General features: G+C 37.4%; 1 protein-coding gene across 1 annotated transcript in view; it reads left to right on the top strand.

Annotated features, from left to right (window-relative positions):
- The first annotated feature begins 823 nt into the window (after positions 1-823).
- SERPINB5 (serpin family B member 5) overlaps positions 824-16,104 on the top strand; it is a 38,552-nt gene continuing 23,271 nt past the window's right edge. Inside the window, exon 1 of the mRNA XM_001365432.5 lies at positions 824-953. The gene's annotated coding sequence lies outside the window, so the exon portion shown is untranslated. The remainder of the gene's footprint in view (positions 954-16,104) is intronic.

The raw sequence follows: 16,104 nt of genomic DNA, 5'->3' as shown, positions 1-16,104 counted from the left end.
CTTCCTCTACCCCTTCCTTCAAGAAGGAAAGCACTTTGATTTCAATCATGCATGTGAAGTTGGGCCAAACCAATTCCATATAAGCCATATTGCAAAAGAAAACACAAACAAAATGAATCAATAAAAATAAATAACGTTTTAAAAAAATATGCTGCACTGCATTCCGAGCACTTCAGCTCTCTGGAGGTGGATAAGCATTTTTCATCTTGGGTCCTTTGGAATGATTTTGGATCATTGTCGTGATCTGAGTAGCATAGTTGATCATCCTTAAGCTATTGTTACTGTGCCCAGTGTTCTTATGGTTCATTTTGCCCAAGTTCTCATGAATCTTCCCAGGGTTTTCTGAAGCCATCCTACTCATTATGTCTATCACGATCATATACCAAGACATTCAATTGATGAGTCTCCCCTCGATTTCCAATTCCTTGCCATCACAAAATGGCTGCTATTAATGTTTTTGTACACAGTTCCTTTTCCCTTTTCTTTGTTGTCTTTGGGATATCGCCCTACTGGTGGCATTTCTGGGACAAAGGCTGTACACAGTTTGCTAACCTCTTGGGTCTAGTTCCACATTGTTCTCCAGAATGGCTGTGCCAGTTCACAACTCCACTAACAGTGCATTAGTGTTCCAAGTTTTCCACATCCTCCCCTGTCGGAGCATGTCGTTGGCCTTTGGAAACTCTGCAGACAACAGCAACTTTAGGCTGAATCATTTTTTCTTCTTCAGTTTTGGAAAAGTTGCCAAGATGTATGAGTAAGAGGAGAAAGCAAGTGGGAGGGGAGGGGCCCGGAGAGTGCAAATTAGGAGTGGTTACAGTGGGAGTGGCAGCAGGGCTCAGGTGAGCTAACTGGCTCTTTCGGTTCTGAAAGGCATTGCCTCGACACCCAGCTTTTCAGCTCGACTCTTTAAATCTCTTTTGCTGTCGCTTTTCCCAGAATCACTGCAGAGCAAGGTAAGGGGAAGGGAGGGCCACGGGTGGGTTTTCTTTCTTAGCTTCTGAAGTCTTAAAAGAAAATAGTAACTTGGAGTAGGAAGGGATGGACGCTCCAGAGACCCAATGCCTCGGGAAGTTCTTATGGATGGCTGGTTTCCTACCCATCACTCTGTTGCCGCATAAACCAGACAGCTTTTAGGGCTTCTTCTGCGGCTGAACTCAGACAGCCATACAAGGCAGAAACCCATCAGGTTGCCCAGGCGGGTGATCCCCTGTTCTAGAAGGAAGAAAGGGGTTTGCTCAGGGTTCTCTCAGTCTACCTTACAATTCAGATTGTCTTTGATCCATTTGGCTAACGCATTCCGGTTTTCTTATCAGTTTCAGAAAGGGCGTGTAGCTTTAAAAGTAAGCAAGGTTTTTTGACTTCTTAATGTGCTAATTACAAGGGAAACACTGGAATGACTGGTTTACTCTTATTAGTAGGTACTGCTTACCTGGGATTTAACTTTATTAATATAATACGTTTGTACTCTGTATGTGAAAAAAGAACAACAACAAACACCAGGGGATGGCTTTTAGGACATGGGAGCAATTTATGGAGGCTCAATATTAACGTTAATAATACTTTATAACACCAAATTAGCATTTATATATTGTTTTAAAGTTTGTAAAATGCTTTGCTTACATTATCTTATTTGGTCTCATTTGTGGGAAAATGTGTACTAGAAAATAGCCAGAAGATTATAGATCCATGGAGAGCTGCCCAAGTGAAAGGCATATCACACTAGTTAAGTCACAGATACACCAAAGTGACAAAATTCAGTACATTACCCATGTGGGTTTTTTTTTTTTGATTGATGAATTCAGTCACTAATTCAGGGTCAGTAAAAAGTCTTATTTTCTATTGCTTCCTACCAGAGAATATGGGATCACAGATATACATCTGGAAGGGTCCTTAGGGATCATCTAATCCAACCCTCTCATTTTACAGATGAGGTAACTGAAGCCCAGTTTGTGACTTGTCCAAGGTCACACAGATACAAAGTGGCAGAACTAGGTAGTACAGTGGAGAGAGCTCTGCTCCTGGAGTTAGGAAGACCTGAGTTCAAATGTGGCCTCAGACACTTACCAGATGTGCTACTCTAGAAAAATAATAATTTTACCTTAATCTGCCTTACTTTCCTCAGTGGGGAAATGATAATAATAACTCCAACTCCAGAGGGTGATTGTGAAGATCAAATGAGGTGATATTTGTAAAGTGTTTTGCAAACCCTAAAGTACTCCATAAATGCTGACTGTTACTGTTCTGAAGAGATGGATCTTCTGAGGAGATGGGTCCCCGTCTTACTGCAATATTTAATTTAATTTAATGCTCTCCTACCATCATTACAATTCCATCTTCATGGAGGTAAAAAGTAACTTGGCAAAAGGCTGTCTTGACATGGCCTCATAGAATCAGAGTTGGAAGGGATTTTTGAAGTCATGCCATCTAACATCCCCATTTCTCATATAAAGAAAGCAGGGCCCAAAGAATTTTTGGATGGTTGAAGGTATGGAGACTAATTAGAAGAATGGGATGAAATGAAAAAATGATAGAAGTTATGTTGCTATGAGCACTGAAGCTTAGACTCCATGAAGCTAGAGATTGACCTCTTTGGACATTTTTGTATGGGATACATTTGTTCTGCCAATTCAATTTTGCCATTGACCAATGAATTAGGTAGTTTATTGGGTCGTTCTACCTAAATGGGTTATGTTTATTCAATATCCACAGTGATCTTACATATATAGAATATTCTAAACATTAGTTTTTCCAGACTTTTTTTTCCCCTAATGCCCACTCATTTTACCCAAGCAATTTTGAATCAGGTTGGGCGGGTCTCAAAGTTAACTGAGCTCTGATCTTAAAAAGCCTGTACAGGTTCCCAGACATATTGCAGATGCTGAGTAATTCCCTTGTGGGTGGAGAGGCAGAGGGCTTGTCCTATGGGTTTACTTAATCCTAATTAAGAATTCTCAGTAGAAGATGTCTCTCACTTTGCTTATTGAAATATATATGTATATATTTAAATATCTATTTGTTAATATATTGCTATTTATTTAAGCTCTTACCTTTTGTCTTAGAATCAATTCTAAAACAGAAGGGAAAGTGTTAGGCAATTGGAGTTAAGTGACTTGCTCAAGGTCACACAGCAAGGAAGTGTCTGCAGCCAAGTTTCAACCCAAGTCCTCCTGACTCCAGGCCTGGCATTCTATTCACTGTGCTACCTAGCTGCCCCTCTAGGATTACCACTGCTGCTCTGTAATAAATTCTGGTTATTGGGAAAGAACTGCCAACCAAGCAACATTGCTAATAGCAATAGATCTGTCTTTCATAGCAATGGCAAGAAAGCTGATATTATAGGTTTTTCTGGCAAAACCAATGGTAGTTAAACACACAAAATCAAAGAATGAATTTCTAAAACATCTGTATCTATGGTGTTTCAAAGACTTCTTTTCCTCATCTGGCTCTGAGTGGTTGGTTTTTTTTTTTTGCCTAGAACTCTTGGATATCAGAAGCTCTCTGTTCTATTTGATTTGATTTGATTCCACTCAATTCACATTTATTTAAAAAAATGTTTATTAAACCCTTACTTTCTGTCCCAGTGACAACTCTAAGACAAAAGGGCAAGTGTTAGGCCAATGAGGTTAAGTGACTTGCTTAGGGTCACACAGCTAGAAAGTGATTTGCAATTTGAAAGATTTGAATCCAGGTCTTTTCAACTCCATGCCTGGCACTTTATCCACTGTGCCACCTAGCTGTCCCCCTCAATTTACATTTCTTAATGCCATTTCTTAAGTTCAGTAAGCTTCTTCGGATCATGGCTTTAGATCTGGAAGGTACCTTAGAGCCTATCTAGTTCAATCCCTTCATTTTACAAATAAGGAATTTGAGCATGAGAGGTTAAATGGTTTGTCCAAGGTCATACCTAAATAAAGTAGCAGAGCCTCCATTTGAACCTAAGTGAGGCTCCGATTTTATTCCACTTCTAATACTCTTTCTGCCTTTCTTTAGAGGAGGAACTATTTTTTCCTTGTCTCTGTATCATCTATGCTTAGAATAATGCCTTGCACACAATAGGGGCAAAATAAATAGTTCTTGAATGTATGCTATGTATGCCATGCAATTTAAACTGTTCCAAATTCTTTCTAGCAGGAATTCTCAAGACATTGTGCACTGAAATAAAGTATAACACATTTTCAAAAGTGTGTTTTGCAATATAATGTTAACTCTAAATTCAAATGCCTAAAAATTTAAGGAATATATTCCTAAAACTTTTTAAATTCAGGTGAAACGATTTGATTTGATTTTTGTGTGGCCCTGTTTGTGGAAAGCCCACATCAGTTTTTTCAGATCACCTCCTCCACTTGAAAGGGTGGGCCTCCTCCAAATTAGCTTTATATATATATATATATAATCTATATTTATAATATTGTATATATTATATAGTTATAGGTATATTTATAATATTATATACATTGATATATTTTGCATTTACTTACATATGGTCATGTAAAAAAAGAAAGAATGTAAACCTCTTGAGGGTAGAGCCAATTTCATTTCTGTCTCCCTGGGCCTAGCACATAATTGGTACTTAATATATTCATATTGATTGATTAATTCTAGTTTCATTTCACTGCAATGGCTCAAGCTGAACATTGTTTTTGTAGGTGGATGGTTGTAAGTGCTTTTATCCAAACCTGCAAAAGGCTGTACTCCGACAATCTACATTCTCCTGACTGCTGAATGCCTTTCTTTGAATAGTATGGGTGGCTTCATTTTTCTCAACATTAAGAAAGGTTGACAGGCCTGTCATAAAGTACAATTCTAAGAGTCAGCAAACTGATTCAGAAAAGTAACACCAAGTCACTAGAAAGCTAATTAGAGAAGATAAAAAGTAGTTCAAAGATAATTAGCAGCAACAATCTTTACTGTCATGTTAAAATACAAAGGATGATATCAATGAGTGTCATTTATTCATTCATTCAACATTTATGAAGCACCTACTACTCTTATGGAGCTAGACTAGGGAAGTTAGGTGCAGTTGATAGAATGCTCAGCTTAGAGTCAGAAAGACTCTTCTTCCTCTGTTCAAATTTGGTCTCAGACACTTAACTAACTAGGTGACCCTAGGCAAGTCATGTAACCTTGTTTACCTCAGTTTCCCCATCTGTAAAATGAGTTAGAAAAGGAAATGGTGAATCCTTTGCCTAGATCTTTGCCTAGAAAACCCCAAGTAGGGTTGTGAAGAGTTAGACAGAACTGAAAAAACTGAATAACAGTAACAAAGAAGATATCTAAGGCACAGCTCTAATCCTGAAAGAGTTACAATCTAGTAAGATAGGTCAGACACAAACAGAAATATGATGAAAAAGAGTGCATCAAATGGGTACTTCCAGGACAAGGCACTAGGTGGGAACAGAGAAGCCTTCCTTAAGAGATGGCATTTAAACTGTCTTGAGTAGAAGTTCAATAGACTGAACTAGCCAGGTGGGACTTTTCAGGCTTACAGAACTAAGCAAACAGATGCATCTATTCAGGAAAGCACAGGGTGTGTTCAAGGAAGGTGAGTTATTCATTTTGGCAGGAATATAGAGAATTTGCAAGGATGCAGTATGAGATAAGATTAGAAAGGTGGATAGGAGCCAGACTTTGGAGGACACTGAAGGCCAGCCTTTCAGTCGCTAAGCACTGAACTCAGTATGATGTGATTGGGGCTGTACATTAGGCAGATTAATCTGGCAGCCAAGTGTAAGGATGACTTGGAGGAGAAACTGGGAGTGGAGAGGCAGGCTATGGCAATAGCTCTCACCTCCCAACCCCACCAAGTAATGAGAATTTGAACTAGGGCGATGGCCATGATAATGATGAGGGGAGGGAACAAATGTGGGAGATAGGTTATTGTAGTCAATGCTGATATATGATCATTTTTGTAAGCAAAAAAGAATTATTGTATTGGTACTACAAATGCTAAAGAGAACCCGAAAGTCATAAACAAATCAGATATTGCCAGAAGCACTAACCATCTTGTTCTTCAATCATTCTCTTTTCTTTCTCTATCCTCTCTGCTCTTCTTCCCTTGTATACACAGTGAGTCCATCTTTTCAACAAGCCACCAGAAGTACAAATAAGATTCTGTGCTCCGAATATGGGTAGCAAATGCCTGCCATTTACAAGAAGGATAGGTTGAACGAATGAGAGGAATTCAAGGCTGAATTTGGCTCGACAATGGCAAAGCTTTCAATCTTATGTTTTTAGACATTTGTGGGTTGAAAATTCGAGCTCATTTTTAAAGATGAGGAACAGGTAGCTAGTATTAGAACATGAAATTAGAAGGTTCCACACAACTTGGAAAAAATGATATTCTAAGGATACTTGAGACTTGGACTTGCCATGAGAGGTTTGGTGAATATCAAGGAATCTGATTTTTTTAACCTAGCTGAGAAGAAGCAAATGAAACCCTCTCTCTCTCTCTCTCTCTCTCTCTCTCTCTCTCTCTATATATATATATATATATATATATATATAATATATATGAATAAATATAAATAATATATATATAAATATGAATAAATATAAATTATATATATATATATATGTATATATATATATATATATATAAAAGCAGATGTAACAACACTTTTGGTCCTGGAAAAGGAGAAACACCCTCTGGTATCAGTCTTTGTCCCTCTGTTCCCAGGCAGGGATTTAATATAAAGTGATAACATGGTGTGATGGATTGTTGAAAAATTAAACAAACAAAAACTTTAGAGGCAGTAATGAAATGATTCAACAAATACATTGCTAATGAATCTACCTACATGAATGACTGAAAAAGGCATTATGGGAGCCCACACTGGACTGGGAGACAGGATATGCTGGTTTGAACTTGTTAATGTGTTTTGGGGAATTCTCTTCTGTCAAAAAAAGAGCCAGACTAGATAATCTCTAATAGCAACAACCCTTCCAATACTAAAGTTTCTACAAGAAATAGTCTTTGAGTAAGAAAAATCAGCATTAGTTTAAAAATAGCAATGTCAAAAGTTTCTCTCTATTCTTAAAGAAATATAATTTTGGATCTAGAGAGACATCAAATCTTTAGAACCTCTGAAAAGTGAGCCTCTAATTATGTCTTTGTTATTAAGAAAGGAGCTGATACGGCTGAGTAGGGGACTGGAAAGAACACTGTTTGGGAAAACTGGATGTCGAAATTCCAGTTTTTACCCTGTCTTTGACTAATTGTATGATTCAGAGTTTTGTATCCTGGAAACTGTGAATTTGTTTTTTAACTATTTTGATAACTAGATTTCAATAAACTTGGTTTCCTTTGTAATCCCAAATATTTCATTTTATGCTTTTAAATATTATTGTAAGAAGGGGTCCATAACCTTCATCAGACTGCTAAGGAGTTTATGAATCAAAAACAGCTAGGAAAATTTGAATGATATTTAAGGGTTCCTTCTCTTTCTAAAACTGTAAGTCTGTACATTGCTCATCCTAAGTTTCCTTCCCTGAAAAGTAAGGGAGTTATGCAAGATTATCTTTAAGGCCTTTTCTATCTCTGAAAATCTGTGATCCTATGAAATGGCCACTTTCTCCTAAAACTGGATTTACATTATTCAGTCTTAATATGGAAGATAAATAGATAATGCATTTCTTAAGTGCTTTCTATGTTCCAAGCAGAAGTGCTAAGTGATGGGGATGCATGTAAAAACAAGCAGGATAGTCCCAGCCCTCAAGAAACTTAAATTCTAATGGGAGAAGACAACATACAAAAAAAAAAAGCTGGGAGGGGAAGAAGAGATCAAGGCTGCTAGAGATGTCCAGGAAATGTAGAAAGAATGTTGTTTCTGAAAGTAAGTGTGATTAGATATGTAGAGCGTATTCTCTGTAGAAACTCTAAAATGGATTCCTGTTCTAAGGAACAACTGCCTTAGACTTTACTGAGATGCAAAAGAAAGAAAAGCTATTTGAAGCCAGGGAATAACTAATCAGAAGCTCCTGAATTGACTTATTTGAAGGACTTTGGAAGGAAGTCATAAAAACATTGGCAGGAAGAAGAAACATCCTTGCTTCTCTGTTAAGCATCATTGTTCTATTCCTATCTAAAATGATAATTGTTGGGGGCAGCTGGGTAGTGTATTAGGAGTATTAGTATTAGTAGTTTAGTGGATTGAGAGCCAGGCCCAGAGATGGGAGGTCCTGGGTTCAAATATGACCTCAGACGGACCCTGGGCAAGTCACTTAACCCCCATTGCCTAGCCCTTACCACTCTTCTGTCTTGAAACCAATACCCAGTATTGATTCCACAATGGAAGGTAAGGGTTTGAAAATAAATAAATAAAAATAAAATAATTGTTTCTGTAGGAAGTTGAGGTGCTGTTAATGGTGCTGACATTTGCTTAAAAAAGATTTTGTTGTGTCATCATGTCATTGGGTTGATACCTGACTGTGATTACTGGCAAACCTTGGGTTAACTTGGGCCCTATATGGATGTAATACTGAACCCCTTATTTTCAGTAACTAATGCCCAATCACTGGGCAGATGATTCTATCTACCATGTGTGATTGGTCATGTAACAATTAAATTAGTTTCTAGAAATAAAAGTATTATATTTTGTGAGGTTTATTAAAGATTATTAGAAATCAAGGATACAAAATAATTTTTTCCTGGTTAATAAGGAATTATTTAGAATAAATTAGGTGTTCAGTCAATATACTATCTTTCTTATGTGATTTTTTTCTGTAAAGAAAACTTGAATCTTAATTCTTCAGTTTCTGTCTCTTTGAAATAGTTACTTTAATGGAAATTCTGTATCTTATTAGGCTATATACTTTTATTCATCTTTTTTCCCACTTGAATAAGTTTATTTAGCCAATTTAGAACATTATTCCTTGTTTACAATAATCACATTATTTCCCTCCCTCCCCTCCACCCACTTTTCCCCAGCCAATGCACAATTTCATTGGTTATTACAAGGATACAAATAATAAACCATGTGCCTAGGGCTGATTAGCCAATTTCAGAACCCCTGAGCTTAGTTTACTCATTACATCCTTGCAAATGGAAGAGCAGAGAGGAAGAGAGCCCTTGGGAGGCAGAGAGCCCGTTAAATACTAATTGTGATCTCACCTAGGTGGAGACTCAGCTGAGATTATAGGGAATTCTGGGAAGAACCAAGGACTTCTGTAGATTGAAGTCTGGGGTTCTAATCTCCATTTTTACAGTCATTATGATCCAAATAAGGGTTAATTTAATCACAAGATTTAAAGGTATATAGGATGTCGGAGCTAGGTGCCTCAGTGGATATGGCACCAGGCCTAGAGTCAGGAAGACCTGTGTTCAAATTTGACCTCAGTCATGTCCTAGTTGTGTGACGTTGGACAAGTCACTTAACTCCATTTGCCCAGCCCTTGTCCTGTCTTAGAGTTGTTACTAAGGTAGAAAGTAAGGGTTTGAAAAAAAAAAGTATATTGGACCATAGAACTTAGGAGAGTTTGTTTAAATATAATATAGATCACATTTATTGAGCACTTTAAGATTTGAAAAGTGCCTTACTTAATTCTAACAATAACCCTATGAAATAGTCTTGTTATTATTCCTATTTAATGTATAAAGAAATTAAGAAAAACAGAGGCTAAGTGATTTTTCCAGGCTGGCAAGTATCTGAGGCCAGAATTAAGCTCAAGTCTTCTTGATTACAGGCTCTACTCTGCTCACCACTCAGGGATGTTGCCTTTAGACATAGTATCAATTTTCTTTCTCTTCCACCATATTGATGCTTTTGATTTTTGTTGTTTACTTGATTTTCTTAGTCCTTTCTGACTTTGAGTTTTCTTGGCAAAGATACTGGAGTGGTTCGTCATTTCCTTTTTCCGTCTCATTTGACAGATGAGGAAACTGAGGCAAACAAGGCTTGTCCAGGGTCACACAGTTAGTAAATGTCTGAAGCTGGATTTGAACTTGGGAAGAGTGTACCCAATTCCAGGCCTGATGCTCTATTCACTGAGCCACCCAGCGGTCCACATGCTTTTGAGTACCTTCACCATTAATAGACTGTAAGAGGTTGAAAGCAAAGAATGTTTGTTTTTGCCTTTATTTCCCCAGAACCAAGCACAGTGCTTTGCCTCCAGCCAAAGCTAAATAAGGGCTGGTTGAATAATATCCAGTGTTAGAAAGGAGTTCTCAGGAAGGCCCATTTAGCTTGTACATCAAATATTAATGGTTGAAATGACCTTTCCAAAACATAAAGAAGAATTTTGTGGGAGAGGCGTATGTCAACATATTGAGGGCGTCTGATCTCATGAGTGACTCATGCATGGTCATCCCTAACCTAAGAGCAGGAAGCATTCTCAATTGGAAGGTTGCTTGTTGGGGGGCAGGGAAGCCCTTTCTCTGATGCATCATCTTTAGTGAGGTATGCACCCAAACAATGAGTTGGCTTTGAGCCTTTAATTGAAATACAGCATTAATTAAATTGTGTCATGAATTGCTTAAAAGTCATGAAAGTCTTTCATTCATGCAGTGTCATTCAGGTTAAATGCACTGCAAAATGAATAATGCCTCATCTGCACAAGAGGGATCAAAGTTAATTTTTCTCCTTTGCAAGTTTAGGTCATTGTATCCAAATGTTCTCATAGAACAATAACGCCCAGTTATGCTATAAGTTTTGCATTCAAATGTATCCATCAATTATTCTGAAAATTCAGAGCATTTCCTTTCCTGGAAAGATAATTTTTAAAAAAGATAGTTCACTATTGATGATGCAGTGGCACTCACTAGATTCCCAAGGGAGCTGCGCAAAAAAGACACGTGGGGATTGTTTAATAGTCAGTACTTTGCTAAGCATTGATTTTTAAAACCAGTGTGGTTATGTGCCACTTCATATTAGGGAAGCTCTTATTTCCAGGTTTGGAAGGGCTTGTATAATGCGAGAGAGAAGTTAAAAATGAAAACATTGGTCTTGTGTGTGTGTATGTGCGTGTGTTATGTGTTCTCTGCCTGCTAGGAAAAAGTGAGGAAGGGGGGCCAGCTGGGTAGCTCAGTGGATTGAGAGCCAGACCCAGAGAGAAGGTCCTGGGTTAAAATGTGGCCTCAGACACTTCCCAGCTGTGTGACCCTGGGCAAGTCACTTGAGCCCCCACCCCACCCCCACTGCCTAGACATTACCACTCTTCTAGCCTTAGAACCAATACCTGATATTGATTCCAAGACAGAAGGTAAGGATTTAAAAAAAAAGTAAGGGAGGCTTCTAGCATAACAAGGGCATCCCCCCTTTTTTTGCAACAATGATTTGTATTATGAATCCAAAGGTTGCAGGAAATATATCTTGGGAAACTTGGTCATCTCACACTGTAGCCCTCCTGATGAACATAAAATGTATGACAATCCCTCAAATAGTTTTCTTTTCATTTTTTTCCAAATCCTTATCATCTGTCTTATTGATTCTAAGGCAGAAGAGCTGTAAGGGCTAGGCAATGGGGGTTAAGTAACTTGCATCTGAGGTAAGCTTTGAACCCAAGACCTCCCATCACCTGACTTGGCTCTCAATCTGTTTTCTTTTCTTCTATTACAGTCTCTAGGACAAATGCTCTGTTCTTGGCAGTAAGAGAACTCCAACACATATTCAGAAAGTTGATGTCCTTATTTCTCTTAAATTATGCCACTACCAGTTTGAGGCAATTTAGTTATCCTTACTAAATGGATGCCTCACCATGAAGTGTTTTTTTTAAATTATTTAAAACTTTTAATTATTTTCCTCAATTACATGAAAAAACAATTTTTATCCTTAGTTTTTGTTTGAGTCAAATTCTCACCCTCCCTCACCTTTTTCCCTTTTCCCTAATCTGAGAAAGTAAGAAATCTGCTATAGATTTTACATGTGTAATAGTGTAAAACATCTTTCCGCATTAGGCATTTTGGAAAAGAGAATTGGAACAAACAAAAGCAGTGAAGAAGTAAAGTGAAATCTAATATGTCTCAGCCTGCATTCAGACTCCAGCAGTACTTTCTCTGGAGACAATAGTGTTTTTCATCATGAGTCCTTGAGTCTTAAGTCACTGTATTGCCAAGAACCACTAAGTCATAAAAAATGTTTATCATTGTAGTATTGCCCTTACTGTGTAGTGTTCTGGTTCTATTCCCTTTGCTTTGCATCAGTTCATGTAGGTCTTTTCAGGTTTTTCTTACATCATCCTTTACATAATTTCTTGTAGCTTAGTAGTATTCCATTACAATCATATGCCACAACTTGTGGAGCCCTTCCCCAAATGATGGATATCACAAGGGGCACCATTAGAGGTGACCTTTTGGTATGTCATGGGCAAGGGCAGGTATAGATGGGTTGTGATTTAGATCACCTGAATTGATGAGATGGTAGATCGTTTGAATATTTCTCTCCTATGAGAATCCTTAGTCTTTTTTGGAGGGAGCTGCTTTTCATGTTCTTGAAGACTTACGATGATCAGTTGCTAATAGTATCTTTTTAGGGTGAGATAGAAGGGGTAATTGTTGACAATTAAGTGGAATGTTGGGGAAAGAGTGCTGATGTCAGCTGTGCTTTCCATTGTGAATCCTTGGGATGGGGATGGAATTGGCTGGCAGCTGCTTGAAAATCTATGAGATAAAACTTTAAGATTTACTGGCTTATTCCAAGCTAATGGTTGGAGATTCCTGCTCCACATTTTGTTTGGTGTGCTTTTTCTTAAAAGGAAATAAAAACTTAAAGGAAATACTGATGCATTTTGTTTTTATATGGCAGTTACAAATCTCCCTAAAAGAGTTAAGCAAAACCAAATAACAGTACAATTTTCACTGATACTATATGGCATTTCCTGCTTTTGTAGTCACTGTTCATTAATAGAAGGGAATACCACATGCTTTAACTTTAATAATAATTTGCTATTTGGCATACTTTCAATCTCTGGTTTTTTTTCTTATCAATTTGCTAATGTTAGCTAAGCTAAATGAAGATACAAGTCACAGAGAGCATCACAATGACATTTGTGAACCTCCCTGGTCTTTAAAGCAAATACCTACTTTAAAAATGATAAGAAGGGCTAAGTCTATTTTGTAAAATCAGATTTAGAGAAAAAGTTAATTGATCTGCTTTGAGCCTACCTTGGAAATTTCCAAAAACCAATGCTATACACCTAGCTTGAACTTAATAAATCTTTGTTGAAATGAATCATAGTTGGATTTTCTCTTCTGTAAAGGGAAACAATACAGACTCAAGGATGGAATTTAATCTGGGGAGATGAATAACTCAAGATATACCCTTTGAAAACCCAGCAATAACCACTCTTACATTCATTGTGATCAGAGAAAAAGGGAAAGAATCTATATGTTTTAAAATATTTATAGCAGCTCTCTTTGTTAGAGCAAAGAACTGGAAATTGAGGGTTGTGGCATATGATTGTAATGGGAAATTCCTGTGTCCTAAGAAATGACAAGCAGGTTAATTAAATGGAAAACAAGGAAAGACATGAATGACATTGTGAAGAGAGAAATGAGTAGAACCAAATGAACATTTGTATTCAGAAAAAGAAATATTGTTTAAAAAATAACTTGTATATGTCTACCTCTAGAAAAAGAACTGATAAATCAAAACAGGCAAGACGTAGTTTTCAGTAAAATATTAATCTCTTTGTCAAATGATGCCTTCTCTTATAGTTGGAGGGGAGAAAGGGAGAGAGATACCTAAGAACTTTAATGTAACAAATAAATTAAATATATATCCATCGATCTTTTTCAATGAATATCTCTTTCAGTATTTTACTTTTCTAATGGATGGTATAATCCCATTGAGGGGAGGTTATGTGATTTGCTAGCAAATAGGTCACATGACTAGAGGGCAAAGAAATCAGGTAGGGGTCCAAAAAGACATTTCAGGATCTCTGCCTCTGCTTTGGATTCCCTGGGTTTCTAATGAGAATTCTGACGATGAGCCAGCACTGAGTATACTTGGTTTCATTTTTGTTTCCTTAATCTAATGATGGGGAGAGTGGGAGGAAGGAGACGACGGCATGTCTAGGAGAGGATGCTTACATTGGAAAGCATTAATATTTTCAATGGAAATATCTCTTTCCTTTGAATAGCTTTTTCAGGCACAGAGATTTATGTCTATAATACAGTCTCACACTCAAGATATCTATGCTTTGTGTTATCTTTGTCATCATGTACTATGTTTTTTGAAAAGGCAGTCACCAGTAAGAGCTCAGTTCTAGGGGGTTCACTAATGATATTTTTTTCTCAGTTCTCAGCTTTTTACATTTTGTTTAAATTGCAAATTTAGGTCATATTCATCCATATGACTTTAGCCTTTAGATTTGGACTATCTTTGAAGATGGGATAAAAGAAAGTTCATCACTATTTTTCCTGTGATGTAGTTGATAAAGATGAGTATCAAAACCTACATATATTGACTGAGATTGCATTTATACTCTTCTCACTATTGGACTGTGTTAATTTGATTGATAGTTCCTAATCATAGGCAAATAGGTGGCACAATGGATAGAGCTGAGCCAGGAGTCAGGAACACTCCTCTTTCTGAGTTCAAATTTGGTCTCAAATACTTACTAGCTATGTGACCCTTGGCAAGTCATTTCAGCCTGTTCACTTCAGTTGCCTCATCTGCCAAATGGGTGAGAAAAGAAAATGGCAAACTACTCCAGTATCTATGCCAAGAAAAATCTCAAAAAAGGATCACAAAGAGTTGGACATAATTGAAATAACTGAACAACCTAATCTAGAGTTACTTAGCGGATAGAGGGCCAATCTTGGACCATGTTAAGTCCTGTCTCTGGCATGCATTGACTGAGGAAGCTACATGGTGCAGTGGATAGATTATTGGGTCTGTAGACAAGGAAGACTTAAGTTAAAATCCTTTGTCAGATAGGAGATATATGACTCTGTGTAAATCATTTAATCTCTGTCTGCCTCATTTTCTTGTGGAACTGGTGGGAATCAATTGAGATAATATTTGTAAAGTGTAGGCAATGCTCATTCCTTTCCCCCTTCCTCTTATGACTGTGCTCTTAAGTGACCAGTCAACTCTCTAAAACCAAGATGAATTGTCAAATCCACTTCTTACACTGATCAAATTATAGGCCTGGACCCCATCCCCCCCCCCCATAGGTAGACTTCTCATTATTTAAGCTTTTATCCATCTAAAAGATGTTAAGTTTAGGTATCCCCAAATACAGGATCCTAGATCTTGATAAGAAGGTAAGAGAAGGGAATAAACATTGATTAAGTGTCTACTATGTGACAAATACTTTACAAATATTATCTCATTTTATCCTCATCACCCTGCTAGGTGGGGTGTATTCCAATCCCCATTTTATAGATGAGAAAAGTAAAGAAGGAAAGTGACTTGCCCAGGATCACAGAGTTAGAAAGTATATGAGGCTGGATTTGAACTCATATTTTCTTAATTCCATGCTGCGGTCAGGGTCCAGCCTCGCTCATGACTCCAGGGTTCCCAACAGGTGGTGAATGATCAGTCAAAATAAATAACAAACAGAAGACAGCTTAATCATTATGGCCATGGGACTGCTTTGCATCTTGACAGCTGCTCCACCATTCCCAAGCCTGGGATTTATTTTTATACCCATTTTCTTGGCATGCAAACACATTACCTAACACACATGTTCAAAGAGAGATAATTGGAAAAGTGATACATTAACTTTTAACAAATCACTTGATTAACATTCTATATTTTTGTGTTGTGATTAAAGACAGAATACAAGATAAATTATTTTGTCACAGGTAGCTTACTAGGAAGTTTCTGAGTTACTGATTTGTGTAATTGAGTCACTGAGGCATATTGAAGCTTAGTGTGCCTGTACTGTACCTGTATGTATCGTATGGGCCTTTATGACTGATTTGTGTGCTGGCTTCATGAGAAAGTTTTGGGCTTGACCTGTAGCTGCGGTTTTGCTGGGAATTATGTACCTAAATAAAAGTTAACCCATGATAGTCTTTTTTGAGATTGGATTTAAGGGTCTGATCTTTTGGTGATGTTTTAGGGAATTAGGGTACAGGTATTTTGCTCTTGCATTATTTCTTTTGAGACCAGGGGGAATAATAATCATGCCAATTCATAGGTAAGGGACATTGATGAAAGA

Source organism: Monodelphis domestica, chromosome 3 (genome assembly GCF_027887165.1).
Source record: "Monodelphis domestica isolate mMonDom1 chromosome 3, mMonDom1.pri, whole genome shotgun sequence".
In the NCBI taxonomy this organism is placed as follows: Eukaryota; Metazoa; Chordata; class Mammalia; order Didelphimorphia; family Didelphidae; genus Monodelphis; species Monodelphis domestica.
Note: the sequence above shows the minus strand (reverse complement) of the source record. Positions and strands in the feature narration are given on the sequence as shown.